This window comes from Coloeus monedula (genome assembly GCF_965178545.1).
Source record: "Coloeus monedula genome assembly, chromosome: 15".
NCBI lineage: Eukaryota > Metazoa > Chordata > Aves > Passeriformes > Corvidae > Coloeus > Coloeus monedula.
Window position 1 is genome coordinate 1,109,876 of NC_138795.1, and position 13,184 is coordinate 1,123,059.

Genomic DNA, 13,184 nt, shown 5'->3' on the forward strand with positions numbered 1-13,184 from the left:
ATTTCTCCCTAATATCGAATCTAAATCTACCATCCTTCATCTTAAAGCCATTCCCCCTTGTCCTATCCTGCCACCAAGGACAGGGACAAGAGACAAGCTCTCCCTGCTCCCAGCAAACCCGGGATCAGCCATCCTACATGGAGGAAGGAATAAAAGGCACCCTGCCTTGCATATTTCTGCAGCAGCAATTAGCCACTAATTGCTGCACTTTACAATTGCTCTGCTAATTATTCACTCCTGAACTTCTGCACTTGCTGGTTCCCAAATCTTCTCCCCAGCACTGACAGCATCTCTGTAATCCCAGTGCTCCCAGGCAAACTGGGAGCTGGCATGAGAATGGCAGAGCCATGGCTGGCAAGGAGCACATGCCAGGTCCTTGCACCTTCCCTATGGCCTGTCAGAGCTGCTCCCCGCCTGTGGGATCCATGTGGAAATCGAGGGGAAAGGGGGATTCTGCCAATCCTGCAGGTCCCAACTGCTCCTCTTGGCCAAGAGAGGGACCCAGCCACTGCCAATGGCCCTGGCTCAGCTGCTCTGGTGGGGCCAGCACAATATTCCAACGGCAAGCACAAAGCCGGGCCGGACAGAGGGGTGTGGACAGACAAGAACACCCACACTCTTCTTAAACACCGTGGTCACTTTCCCTGCGAGAGGCTGGGCCGTCACTCAAGTCAAAAAGTGAATTAATGCATGAGCGGGAGACCCAGGTTTCTAATTAAACTGGAAAGTTGGACCGTGTAAAGCTGGATTTAGCTGTGCTGCCTTGCAACACCTCATTAACCCAGGGCACTCTCTCGTTAGGCTTCTGCCGCTCCGAAACCGCCCCCGCAGGTACGGCTGACACCCAGCTGGGGAAAAAGTCAGCACCTGCTCTGAAAAATAATCGCCAGGGAAACCACAGTAATTGCTTCAGACAGATGGACAGGCCAGCATTGCCCGGAGAAACCACGCTCACCTCGGGGTGTTGGTCCTTAGGGTGAGAGGCAAAAAAGGGAGAACTATAAGATTTCATAAAATCGTTGAGAGTGAAGATCTTTCCCGGTAAGTGCTGGGAGCCCGAGTGTGCTGTGAGAGGGGGCTCCTGGGCAGGGCCGGAGACACCGCGCAATGAAGACAATAAATAAACCCTGCCCCGCAGGCTCCGGGCCGGCAGGCGGGAATTGCGCATCCCCTCCGATCCGGATGCCCGGGAGGTGGCGGTGCCGACGCGCCGGGAGCGCCGGCGGGGACCGGGCGGGGACCGGGCATCCCCCGCTCTGCTGCTGCCGCTGCCGGCGGGCGGACACGGCAGCGCCAACATCTGGCTCGGCATCTGGCGCACAAATGCAGCGGGAGGAGCTGCGGCGGCCCGGGACGCGGAGGGTCCCCCCTGTGCCGCTGCTGCCCCGCTCGGGGAGCCCCGCTCGGGGCCGGGGCTGGCCGGGACCCCCGTGGGGAGCAGGGCTGTAGAGAGGGGTCACGCTCCCGGCAAAACCGCTCAGACCACGACGTGGCTTCTTCCTCTTCCTCTCAGCCCGTGGCTGCTTTGCCCGTGAGACAGCGCCCGGCCCCGGCCCGAAGAGCCAAACCAACCCGAGCGAGGGAGCCTGGAACAGTCTGTTATTAAAGTCTGGGAACTGATGGGAATCCAAGCAAGAGGAAAGCTTGGGTTTCTGCTGCTTTCCTGTGGTTGGCATTTTGGAAAGGCTGCCGGAGGACACACACGTCTCGGGATGGGAGCTGTGGGACCCAGTGCTGGCCGCTACGAGGTCGTGCAGCATCGTCCCGTCAGAGGCTCCGGCAAGGACCGAGAGATCCCCGCAGTCCCGGCCTGGCCCCTGGTGATGCTCATCCCTGCCGCTCTCCCTGGCACTGGGGTGTCCCCCCCCCTCCACACGCCCACCCCCAGATGTGGTGTGTGTGATCCACACACCCACCTCCGCTGCACCCCAGAGCTCCCTCCCCACTGGCCCGAGCTTTCCTGGAGCACAGGTTGTGCCAGACCCCTTCAGGATGTCCTGACTGAGACAGGCTCTTGGGACAGCACATCTATTTCCATTTGTGTCATGACTCCGTGTTTAGAGCCAGGATCTCAAGAATTCCCAAGCTGTGGAGGGAGCTGGGATAAACCTCTGTCCAGGGTAGAACAGTGTAAATCTGTTTGTTAAAAAGGAGCGATTTCCATGAGGAAGGTCCCGTTGGGAAGAGTGGGGAGATTTGCCAGAGCAAAGCCTGCCAAACTCCTGCCTCACAGCACCACCACGGTTCGTGCAGGTTGGGCTCTCTCTCAGCACGTGCAGCAATTTGTTCTGGCTAGAGAGGGCGGCTTGTGGCAAGTGCTAATCCCAGCCCTGGGATCGAGCCCCTCAGGAGAGAGGAGAGGCCCCCACTCCCAGCCCTGGCTCCTCCCGAGACACTGCCCATCCAAAAGCAGCAGCTTTGTGTAATCCCTACACAAAGAGGTGGTCACTGCTAATGCATTTACCTGCTTAATTTTCTCCCTGGCCCTTCCTGGCTCTCAGGGTTTTCCCTTCCCCACTGGCTCAGAGCTACAGGAAACTCTGCTTCCCACATTAAGCAGATTGTCTGCAGCAGGACAGGCAAATGCATTTATCCTGCTGAATTCCCGAGCCGTGACACCGCGGTGTTTCCGGGATATGAATCCTCTGTCACTCACATCCTTCCCTGCCCTGTTTCCGGAGCAGAGCCATGACTCGCTGATCAATTTATCACCCGAGGCACGGAGCATCTCCAGCCCCCCTGGCTCCCAAAGCGCTTCCCCTGGGACCGTCTGCTGTCACCACCAACCGCCCAGAGGAACGCAGCTGCTTGTGGTGACCACCAAAACATCTCCCACCCCCCTGCCCGGGCTCACTCCTGCCCAGCACGGCCCCACATCAGGGGGTCCTGGTGGTGGGACAAGCTCAAACACTCCCCACCACCCCAGATTTACTGCTTTCTGCAGAAATTGTCCCAGCATGGGTTTCCTCGTCTTGCAGGAGGGAAGGTGGGAAGGACATCCACACCCACGTGTGCCGGAAGAGCCAACCTCTGCAACGTGCCTCAATTAAAAAGGGTTTCTAGGCTCAGATTAGCAAACGTTGGCCTAATTTGGAAAGGAAGGGCTCTGTCACAGCACTGCTGGGTGGGACACTGGGCAGGAAAATCATTTCCAGGCACAGCCATAAAAGTTACAGCTTGATAACTCAGGCTGCAAGGTTTGTGCTCCTTAGAGAACAAAGCCTCGAGCTCAGGTCCAAACCCTGCTCTCCAAGGACAGCTCCAGCTTTCCAAAGCAAATCCAAGTGCAACTCAAAGCCATCTGAATCCAATCGCTGCTCACTCGAGCAGATCCCCCTTGTCACTGAGCACGGAAATTCAATATATGGGAAGAACTTGCAACAAAAAAACGAAATTCTGTTTATTTTCCTAGCAGGAGTTTGGCCTAAACCCTTCACTTTTGGAAAGAGAGTCAGTAACTCTGTCACTTCTTTTTTTACCCTCCTTTAATTACTTTTCTAACCTAAATGAGAACCAAGAGGAAGGCTTGGGGCACCACCACAGCATCTTTGGCTAGATGTACCCTGGCCAAAAATGTGATTCCAAAATGAGACACTGCATAATGAATTATAACTAAAACACTGTTTTACCAATATTCCTCAGAATCTGGACAGGTTTTCCCCAATACCAAAAAAATCATATTTTTTTCTAGCCAAACAACCTAAGAAAGAGCTTGGAAAGGGCATCCACGAGGATTGCAGATGTTTTGCGTCCAAAGGAAAAGGCACACGGACACCGTGCTTTGGCTGTAGCTCCAACACCGCGAGGAAACCCTCGGCCCAGCTCAACCCACACTGCTGTGCTGGGTAACTCAGCTGCTTCACACGTCAGGCTTTACCTTCTGTGTGCACCGTGCAGTTTACATTGTGTTAAGCCCACCTAGACAAAGAACCATTTCCTCCTGTTAACAGCCCCGCTGTTCCTCGCCGGCACCGCGCACGCCGCTAAGCCCCGGCGATTAACGCTGTCTCCACCGAAGAGCAGAGAGGCCCCCACGGCTCCTGAATGCCCTCTGCTCCCCCAGCCTGCTCTGGGCTGGGGTTCTGGAACAGACCTTCCTCGCTCCTGACACTTGTGACACATTAATTCATTCCGTGCCCATGGGATGGGTCCCAGCGTGCGCAGAGCAGCTCCATGGACCAGCCTGCTCCCCCAGCCAGGAGCAAACCCTTTAAAACCACCACCTCTCCTTCCTCACTGAACTGCAGGCTTTAACCTCATTTTTTTTTAGTAAAATCCTTTCTCTGATGTCCCTCACTGCTTTCTCAGCTGCTGCCCACATTCCCAGGTCCTGCTGTCTGGCACTGCCCTGCTGCTGCCCACCCCATCTCCCAGCTCACCTGCCCCTGTAACCAGCCAGAACTTGCACCCCACAGAAGAGTTAAACCAGCCTGGAGAGTTGCTTCTGCCCCACTTTGCTGCCTGAACACCGTCCAAAAGCAATTCCACAGCACAATAACCCTGGTCAGGAGCAGTGAGGTTCTGCAGGGACAGACGACGCGACAGCAGCAGCACCGGCCACCCTGTTCTCTCCAGGATTTTCCCCCAAGGCCATTTCCATTCACAAACACAAATCGGTTTTCTTTCCCAAAGCTGCCAGCGCTGAACCCCCAGTCTGGGCTCTCCCCCCTCCCAGGCTGTGCTGCCTGGCCCTGTCCCCACACTTGTCCCCTCAGGGCACAGGGACCCCAAGGAGGCCAACACAAACTGCCCTGGGACGCCACACATAGCACTGACAAATCTGCAAATAAGTGTTGAAAATAAGAAGAAAAGAAGAAATAAAAGGACCCAGAGGAAGGAATCTTCTCGGGGAACAGCTCCATCTGGGCTCGGCACCAGGGCGCACTCACCACATCGCTGCTGAAGGGACGATGGGTTCTGGCCAGCGACAGAGCTGCTGGCCCCGGCCCCGCAGGGATTCGGCCAGTTCAAACGCTGAGGCTGCAGGAATTCTCTGCTGAAACGGGGGCCACACAGCCAGGGATTCCTGAAAAAAGAAAATAGGTGGGTGCTTCCCTCGCTTCCCTGCCCTGGCCAGGCTGGGAAGGGTCCCCAGCAGCAGGAGCTGGGGGCTGTGAGCAGCATCACCTCAGGTCTCTGTCCAACAGAGTCACCGCTTCCTTCCTGTGCTTTATTTATCCCACGTGTTTATTTTCGATACAGTTTGTCCTGAAATATGGCAGTTTGGACTTTCGAGGCTTTCCTATTCACTGGGGTAAACCCCACATGTGGGATGACAAAGAGATGGAATCAGCCAGTGCTGATTCTGTGCTCTGGCTTCTGCTGGCTTCACAGAGGCTCTGTGGGCTTTGGGGAGTTTTGTTTCTTGGCATTTTTTTCCTTTTTTTTTTTTTCCAACTGAACTGGTGCTTTTAACACTTCCTAGCTTAAATCTTTTCAAAAGTTAGCAATAAAAATTAAAAGCTCTGCGGAGATCTACTTTTCCAGGTTGTGATGAAAATAAGAGAATCTCTCAGGATGCCCCGGGTGATTGCTGGGATGTGCCAATAGAACAGTCACCACAGGTCCTGTTCTGGGGGTGTAACAATGCTCCCCCACCTCACCAGGACCTTAATTCTGGGTATTTTGGGACAGAGCTTCTCTGTGATGATGACAGCAGGATGCTCAGCCCCAGCTGAAGCAGTGCCATGACCATCCCCCAGCCCAAGGATAAAGAACAAGAATTTTAAAAAAGGGAAAAAAAACCTCTTTGAAATCAGTTTTAAGTAAACAAAAAATTGATCTCACAAGCTTCAGCAACCACAAGCATAAATTTGGGGTTGGCTGGGCTCTGTTTTGCTTGGGTTCCTCTGCATCACATATGAAGCCTATTTTAGGATGATTTGCTTGAGCAGTTCAGCACATCACCAGGGCCAGCAAGCACTGCACAGTCACCCAGGAGCCACTGCTGTCCCATGGCCACAGGGAGAGGGAGAGGCACAGGCACAGCAAGTCTGGAGGGCAAACGAAGTCCCTCATCCCTTGGGCTCCTACTACCATGGGCAAGCTCTGGCACGAGCTCTCCCACTCAGCTTCTCCTGCTGCTGGCCACGCTCTCGGCTACACTGAGCCTGCTGCCTGTTTTTATCCACAGCCTGGAAGGAGTCCCTGGACGCCTGTCCTTGCCCCAAGACAGGCAGCGGTGGCAGCTGTCACCTCCCCAAGTGCGGGGACAGAGGCAGAGCTCGGCCAGCGATCTCCACACTCCCACAGCTGCGACCGTGCGAGCTCGGCTCCAGGGGAGGGAAAGCAGAGCCCTGCCCGGGGAGTGGCAGGAGAACTGCAAAGCTGCAGGGAACAGCATCTCACCACAGCCTTCCGGAGAGATAAGGGCCCGGGGGCTGCGGTCCTTGGCCGGAGGGAAGGCAGGGAACTGCTGACAGCCTGGCCCTGGACACTCCTCTGCTTCCCAGCCTTCCATCGGCTCCAACAGCAGCTTCTGCCTGCCCCCAGTTCCCTCAGCGCTCCCAGGCTCAGGACACACTGCCATGGTCAAAAGTCCCTCCTTCCCTACCTGCTGGCAAAGTGGGAGCAGGCAGGCAGAGCTGTTCCCTCATCCTCACAGGAGAGGGGAGGTCAGCCTTGGCTGGGAGCAGGACCCCCAGGGAATGGGGCTGAGGGGAGCAGGAACCCCAGGGAATGGGGCTGAGGGGAGCAGGACCCCCAGGGAATGGGGCTGAGGGGAGCAGGACCCCCAGGGAATGGGGCTGAGGGGAGCAGGACCTTCAGGCAATGGGGCTGAGGGGAGCAGGACCCTCAGGGAATGGGGCTGAGGGGAGCAGGACCCTCAGGGAATGGGGCTGAGGGCAGCAGGATCCCCAGGGAATGGGGCTGAGGGGAGCAGGACCTTCAGGCAATGGGGCTGAGGAGAGCAGGACCCCCAGGGAATGGGGCTGAGGGCAGCAGGATCCCCAGGGAATGGGGCTGAGGGGAGCAGGACCTTCAGGCAATGGGGCTGAGGAGAGCAGGATCCCCAGGGAATGGGGCTGAGGGCAGCAGGACCCCCAGGCAATGGGGCTGAGGGGAGAAGGACTCCCAGGGAATGGGGCACGAGCTCAGAGCTCGTGGGGATGGATGGAGCCCAGTGCAGAAGCACGAGTCCAGCACAGAGCAGTGCAGGCTGTTGTGAAATCCAGGTATGAATTGCCAGGGCTGACACATCACTGCTGAGGCTGGAGGCCACGTGCAGCTGGAGCTTTACCTGCGCTGACAAAACCAGCAAATCAAACTCACACCTATAAAACACCGGCAGCTCATCCCCAAGTATTTTGCATTCAAAGAATGGCTGCTGTTATCTTCCAAAACTCTCTGATTAAAATCTCTGTCTGACTGGCACGACTGCAGGTTGGCTGCATTTATTCATTCACCGTGAGTGAATTGTTCAGTTTCCCAGAATCCCAACGCAGAAACCCTCCCCACTGAGATGAACAGGACGTGCTTTTCGTGGTTTAGCAACTGTGCATCCTGTGTGTCCTTCGTGACAGCCACGAGCCCCACCACAGCTCCCTCACTGCTTTAAGCACATCTGCACTTTTGTAGTAATTCAATATAAATATATATTTATATCAGGTCCAGGAGTTGGACTCAACGATCCCTGTGGGTCCCTTCCAACACAGGATATTCTGTGGTTCTGTGATATATTTGTCATACGTTCAGGAAGGCTGACTTTTCAAAGTCTTGCAGGGCTTGGAACAATAATCAGGGAAAGAGCAGAGAGAGACATCTCCCATCTTTTTATGGAATAAAAGTCCTATTTCTATAATTATAGGGATAGATCTGATATTAAACTCAAGCTACCTGAATACAGGAAAAAAAAATCAGGATTCTACAAAGAAAATTCCATACTATTGCTGTCAGATTTTCACATTTCAAGACAGATAGGAAAAGTATTTCTCAGCTATCACAGGAAATCATCTGGAACTGGCTCAGGTGTGAGCATCACCTTGCACAGAACCTGGATCTCTTCCCCTCAAAACAGCAGCTCCAACCCTTGTGTGTTCTTTGTGCATCCCTGGATGGAAAGAATAAGTCCAATTATCCATTAGCTGTGATTATTTGGAATTAGTGAGGTTCTGTATTTTGCTGCTGGTTCTTAAAACCTTGCATGCTTGGCTGAGGAAGCCTGGGGATGGCCCAGGAGGTTCCTTAAGTTCAGTTTATATCAAGATATTTAACTTTTTAATAAATTTTTTACGCTTCTCCCAATTTTATTCAAATCTAATAGATCTCATCTCTCTACCAGCAGCATCTGGACTGCTGTGGAAGAGCAGCATCTCCATGGACAGACGTGAGGGGGCACAAGGAACAAACCCCCTGTCCCCTGGGCTTGTCCTCCCACATGGCAGCCTGCAATGTCCTACTCCAGAGCACAGGGGCTTTAGCCACCTGCTGCCAGCGGGAAATGACAGTGACAGGGAGAAAAGGCAGATTTTATTGTGTCTGGAGAACTGCAGCTCCGTGAAGCTGAAGTATTTAAATAGACAAGAATCTTTTGTCCAGGAAACTGAGCACTAATAATAACATTTCCTCCTGCAAAGAAGGCTTCTTCCCAGCTGCTTTCCATGGTCTCTGCCTCCTCCTGTTCTCTGGCACGGTCCCAGACCTTGTCACCCCCCTTTCCCCTCTCAGGCTACAGAACACCCCACGGTTTTCCAGGCTGCCTTCACTCCACTCCCCAGCTTTCCCTCCTCCACCAAACATCCGGAGTTTCTATTTGATTCCCTGCTCTGTTTTCTCCTCCAGGCTGTCTTGGCAAGCACACACCAAGAAGAGGAAGCCTCTCCTCTGGCTCTGGTGCCCAGAATCATGGCACACCCCAGTTCCCCCATCCTTACTGGGAGAGCCTGGTGCTGCTCATACAGACATCCCACTCAGAGAGCACAGGACACCAGCACAGAGCCACCACCAGCATCTTTTCCCAAATGCCCGCAGCTTCCCAAAGCCATGGGGGATTTTTAAGAGGGATGAAAGAGGACACAGCCCAAAATTCCATCTGCTCATCAACTTTCCAGACCCTGGCCAGAGCATGGAGGTTCTCCAGCTCTCCAACCAGCTACAAATTATTGAATTATTCATTCATTTCCTATGGGCACACTTCCCAAGTCAGCCCTAAAGAAAATCCACCCCAGGACACCAGTGCAGTGTGTGGGTGTTGGGATCCACTGCTGTGGCAGCAGAAACACACTTGGGGTAGCTGGGTACCTCATCGAGAGAAGACAGGGAATTTCCTGGAGCAGGGACCAAGCCCTAATTTGTTCCTGCCAGCACAGAACAATGTGCTGGAGGAGCAGCAGCCATCCTCTGGGAGAGCAGTTGTGGTTCCCATCCTCTCCTCTGGAATGACATCCCTGTCCCCATGGCTGGTGTCAGACACCAGTGGGTCCCAGGAGCCAAGGGCTGGGGGTCCCCTGGGCCCATCCCATGGGAAAGGAGCCGGCCTTGCAGCCCCTCACTGGGACAAAATAACGAGAAGAAAAGATTGAGTGGTCAGAAATGGGATCTTTTGGAAATCAGGTCTTACCTGGAGGAAATGTAGGGCTGAGGGAGCTGTGTCTGGGGTGGAAGTGAGGGGTTAGAGCAGGGGGTTGTGGCTGCTCAGAGATCTCAGCTCAAATCCTCCCATATCCCGCTGCTGTCAGGGGAGCAGAGGGTCTCAGCAGAACCACAGCTTTGCAAGGTGACAAATCTGAAAACCAAAGTTCTGGGTGACAAGAGGAATAGAAAGAAATGAACAAAAATAAAGGGGTTTAATGAAAACGTATCTTGTTTTGATCTTAAAGAAGTTGAAGAGGCAGGACAGTTCTTATCCATAACTCAACAGATTTACTGGAATTAATTTAAGAACAGAAAATTCACAAATAGAAAAAATATCGTTCAGTCAAGACTGAAGTGTTGGTGCAAAATCTTGGTTGGTTCTACTAAAATAAATTGGATTTAATGTTGGTTTGATCTCTTGAGTTCCACAGGACCACAATCCTACCCTGCCCTCAAGCCAACCTTGGAGCAGAGGATGGCAGTGGAGTCAGGAAAGCTACAAGATACTAACAAAAATATGGAAATTGGGGTCCAGGTTTCCATACACAAAACCCTGAAGAAACTGGATCCCAAGTGCCAGTTTTAATTAAATACCAGCTTGAAATATTATAAAAATCCAGGAAGTAACATGTAATTATGCATCTACCAAGCTGATGACTCAAATTATTTTATTGATTTGAAATACAGTGTGTCCAAATGCATTTTACATATGTAATAAACTCGTTAGCTTAACAAACATGTGGCAACAACACTGAAATCTGTGTCTGATTTTAGAAACAAGTGGCTAAATCCCTGACCCATTCATCTGCATGAGAAAAGGGAAACAAAGGCTTCGCTCCTTTTATTTTATTTTATTCTTACACAAGTAACGATTTAGAAAATGTACATTATCATCAACACTATAATCACCATCCCGAGCCTGTAATTCCACGAGGGAAGCCTGCACTGCACATAAACTAAATCTACTGGGGGCTGTTGAAGCTTAAGTTCCTTAAGAATTATTTTTAAGTTCCTCTCCATCAAGGATGTTGTAAGTAATGAGAGCAGCTGCAATTGTGCCTTTTTAGAAAGTGTTCTCCCAGCTCGTTCTCGAAAAGCTGCTTTAAAGGTTGTGATGCTGAGCCTGTGGTGCCTGGGCTGGCTGGTATAAAGGAACTGCATTTTAGCTGGCATCTGGCTGAGCTTATATTTTCATTTGTAAAAACTGAAAAACTCTTAGAAGAACTCCACAGCCTACCAAAATAAAATGTTCTTCTTGAAAACTAGTTACGAGTTAATGATAATTCCACTTTGGGCAGGAAGGAAGGGTTTAGGCTGGACATCCCCGGGTGAGTGGGGAGGATGTTAAACCACAGCCTGCTCAGGTCCCACTCCCAGCCCAGGCTCTGCTCAACAGGACAAAACCCCCCATTTCCAGGAGATTCATTAAACATATTCCACAGAACCAAATCACTTTTATAAGCACTAAGTAATTCTGGATATGGGAAAACTTTCTGAATGGATTTCAAATCCAGCTTTTCCTTTGATACATCCCTAGAAGGAAACTCAAATATTAAACCCTGAGAAATGTAGACCAAACCATGTAAAAGCTGAGACATCCTTGCTAAGTACAACGGGATCCCTTATGCCAGAGACACAGGGAAACAATCACAGACATCACAGCAAAACTCAAATTCTGATTTATCCCCACATTTACCTACAGCCAGGGTACAGTTCTGGTTAGAGTGTCTATGTGTGTAAAATACGGATATTTACCAACTTTAATGAGCTCTGGAGTGATCCTGTGTTGGGAAAAGAAAAGGTCATTATTTGGAAGGACCTGCTGTAGCTCCCACATGAGAAACAGGCTGCACAATAACCAAAAGGGAGCTGTACAAGGACAGAGTACAACCTCTCCTCTGCATGGAAGGAAAACCCACAGTGCTATTCATTTCTTCCCAGTAAATGTCCAGATTTAAGATGGTTAACATGGATTAGCAAAGGTTTAGAATCTTGGAATCCTAGAATCCAACTTTACTTTGCCTGTTTCTTCACTGACATAAATCATAGAATCCCATAGAATCAGGGAATGGTTAAGGTTGGAAAAGACCTCTAAGATCAGGTCCAACCATCCATCCATCACCATCACCATGTTCACCACCAAACCATGTCCTTGAGTGCCAGACCTGCGTATTTTTTGAACACCTCCACAAGTGGTGACTCCACCACTGCCCCGGGCAAACTGTTCCAATGTTTGACAAACCTTTCCAGGAAAAAATTTTCCTAATATCCAACCTAAACCTTCCCAGGGGCAACTTGAGGCCGTTTCATCTTGGCCTCAGGGACCCCAGGGCAGGCACAGGACTTCTGCAGCTCCACAGCTTTATACCAGGACTTATGTACCAGACAGAAACAAAGAGCTCATGAGAGCCAGGCAAAGCTGGAGAGCAGAGCAGCGCAGCACCTCACCAGCTCCTGCCCTGGAGCTGGGATGTGTCCAGCTCTGCTGGCCCTCAGTCAGGGTACCTGAGGGATCACCACCTTGGAAGAGGGGAATGAAAATGAGATAAATGTGTCCTGCTAACTCCTTTGCCAACAGCCCACATTAGCTGGGATGTGCACATAAAAATCCCCGACTGTCCCTCGTCCCCTGCAGAGCTCCGGAGCTCCACCACGTCCTGTACTCATAAATGTTTCATTGCACTTCTGGAAAACAGGCGCTGCTTTTGAGCAGTCTATGAGACAATATTGTAAACAGCTCAGCTATTCTCCCCTCTGGCCTTGGCAGAGCCCAGAACAGTGCGCATTCAGGGATGAAAACCCTCCACCTTGGGCATCCCGATCCAGGGATGCTCAGCGTTGCCTTCCCACCGCACCAGGGAGAGGTGATGCGGCTGGATGGAGGGTCATGGTACAAAATGAGCCAGGCAAGGGAGAGGGCTTCAACTGAGCAAGCCCACGGCCAGCAGGGATTGCACGATTTAAGCTGGAGCCAGTGAACACCCTTGGCTGGATGCGCCCGCCTGGAAAACAAAAAAAAATCCAATAAAATGGGCAGATGGTCCTGGAGACGTGGGGGGAAGGGGACCTGGAAACAAGGAAACCAGATATTAAAAAATGTAAATGAGAGGGAAATTATAAAAAGCATAAAGCTCCTGTCCCTGAGGGAACAGCTGTGTATGCTAATCCCTCCTGGGCTGCTCCTTTTGGATCTCCCTTCCTTCCTTCCTCCGTCCCTCTCTAATAGCTCCCTTGTTCCTGCTGGACAAAACCGGCCCTTTGTGGCTGCTCTCAGAACAACATTAAAAACAGGAATAGGGAAATTGTAAACAGGAGGCTTTTGGCCTACAGGCCAAGGCACACACCGGCCTCTGAGGTCTACTTCATGCTAAGCAAAGAAACAGATCTTTGTTGCTAAAGGGATTAGGGCTGCGGGATTTCGGAGGCTCGGCAGAGGCATTCAGCTGGCCTGAAGTGGGGGCTTTGTAAAGAGATACCTCCATTATGGCCCCGCCAGCGGAAACGGCTCCCACTCTTTATGCACCGGGGTAATGCGATATTGTTGGGGGCTGAAGGGCTCTCCTGAACCGGCCCTATCTGCTCAATGGCAAATTCTTTCCCTGCTAAATGGA